Source organism: Canis aureus, chromosome 28 (assembly GCF_053574225.1).
Source record: "Canis aureus isolate CA01 chromosome 28, VMU_Caureus_v.1.0, whole genome shotgun sequence".
In the NCBI taxonomy this organism is placed as follows: domain Eukaryota; kingdom Metazoa; phylum Chordata; class Mammalia; order Carnivora; family Canidae; genus Canis; species Canis aureus.
This window is the reverse complement of record NC_135638.1, coordinates 36,143,646-36,145,698: the sequence shown is the minus strand read 5'-3', so window position 1 is coordinate 36,145,698 and position 2,053 is coordinate 36,143,646. Positions and strand designations below refer to the sequence as shown.

The following is a 2,053-nucleotide window of genomic DNA, read 5'->3' as shown; positions in this document are numbered from 1 at the left end:
GTTTTTCTCACTTTCCAGGGATAATACGAACAGCTTCTAAGGGTGAGATTTTTGTGGGTAAGAATCCATCATACTATTAGGGCACAAAATATAAATTAGGGAGTAGAACGCATTATTTGAGAGATAGAAGAGGAAATGTCAAGGAAGTTGGGCTGGTGGTGCCGCCTCCCACTGTGGTAGGTGTCTGGCTGCCCCCTTCCCTTGGACCTCTGCCTCCCCAGACCCGGAGAAGACCAGATAGTTCTTAGAGGTGCACCTGCTCTGACTGAGTGGTTCTGGCTTTTCTCTTTAGTAACTCTCTTCTGAATGGTGGCTTTTGCAATGGCTGCTGGAGACGCAAACTTTTTGGAATATGGCATTGGTTGTTCCCTGCTGCTGCCAGGCCCCCGTGGGACACAAGGCTGGTCGGTGTGCCAGGGAGGTGCCCTGCTCCTCCCCCTTCAAGATGCGAAAGCTCCTTAGAGTCATTTGACAAGCCTCCCTCCCTCCCTCACTTAGAAACTGTGAACCCGGTTGCCTGTTTGCTTTATAAAATTCATATGTTCTTTTAAAGTCCTTTTTAGGTGAGCATTTTCCTCACTGGTTTTTATGATAATACTAGTATACTAGGAACATATAGGCAAGTTCACTTTAAAAAAAAAGACAATCTCTTACAAATGGTTCTACTTTTTTCTCTGCCTATTCGGTGTCAAGAAGACAAGTGGCTCGTAGGTGTGGGGTCTGTGTAGGAAGTCTCCTACATGGCCACACTGGGAATGTTTATTGTAGAAAGGGAACTTTTGCCCTGTGAAGTCACCTCCTCCGAGTCACCAGTAGCTTTCTGATATTCTATCACAGGAAATTCCTGGTGGCCCACAAAAGCAGTCTTCTGAGCACAGCTGCAGAGAGAGAGAAAATAATTGCTGAATTTGACAGTAAGGTCTGGGGACCCATGTTCAAGGGTGGCCCAGCACCTGGGCTCTGTGAAATGCACACTGGAGGCTCTTTGAACAATGTCAAAATAATCCAAGGAACAAAGGTCAACTGGCCTTTCATTGTAATGCACTTAATGCAGAGAAAAAGGTACTGGAGGATGTCTTTTGTATCCTAACAAGGTAGTGGGGGAATTGTATTTAGGTTTGCTTTCTTTGAAACTGTAGTAACTGGTCCCCACCCTTACCTAACACTTGATGTTAATTATCAAAACCTTAGGTTGAAAATTTGGATAAAACAGTGACATATTTGAAGCATCAGATTTTGTACCAAAAACTATTTTATGTCAGTGATTTTGACTCAGAACATTAGATTGCCCTACATACTTTACAGATATTTCTCCATCAGCCTCAATTCACCACATGACATGAGCCAAATCCCTTAATTCTCTGGGCCTTAGTTGTCTTATCTGTAACTAAAGGAGTGTCATGAATCTCTAAGTCTCTTCCAAAATTAAGATCCTATGATCTAAGCCTTCCTAGGTCTCTTGTTACAGGAGGAGCAGCTAGTCTCTGCTGTGCTGACAGGGTGCAGAGCCTGAACCATGTTTCTCTGGGTCATGCCCAGGATTTGAGAATGTTACAGTGCAAGTGTTCTTTTCCTGGAATATCTGTGGCTCCAACTGTGACATGAGAATTAGAAGGAGCAACACAAGCCTGAAAGAACAGTACAGATTGAATTAGAAGTTGACTTCCCTAGGGGTAACTGGGTGGCTCAGTTGATTGAGCACCTGACTCTTGATTTTGGCTTAGATCTTGATTTCAGAGTCCTGGGAGAGAGCCCACATTGGGCTCCACGCTCAGAACAGAGTCAGCTTGAGATTCTCTCTCTCCCCCTCTAGCTCTGCCCCTCCCCCCTGCTTGTGCTTTCTCTAAATAAATAAATAAATAAATAAGTCTTTAAAAAAAAGAAAAAAAGAAATTGACTTCCCTAAAATAATTCTGAGCCTTTGTTTGAAGTTGATTCTGGGCTCTTTGAAGACCACTTCTATAACTATTTTTTCGGGAGTCCCATGGAACAGATGTAGGCTTTGCATTAAATCTTTAATGTTCTCTACCAATACGTTTCGAGTGCCTTCAAT

At 43.3% G+C, this 2,053-nt stretch overlaps 1 long non-coding RNA gene across 1 annotated transcript; it reads right to left on the bottom strand.

The window, feature by feature from the left end:
- Positions 1–553: 553 nt before the first annotated feature.
- On the bottom strand, positions 554–1,792 carry LOC144300249 (uncharacterized). Its single transcript, XR_013366835.1, has 2 exons — positions 1,299–1,792; positions 554–878 (listed from the first exon to the last, which is right to left on the bottom strand). It is a non-coding gene; the product is annotated as an uncharacterized LOC144300249 (long non-coding RNA).
- Between the last annotated feature and the right edge of the window lie 261 nt (positions 1,793–2,053).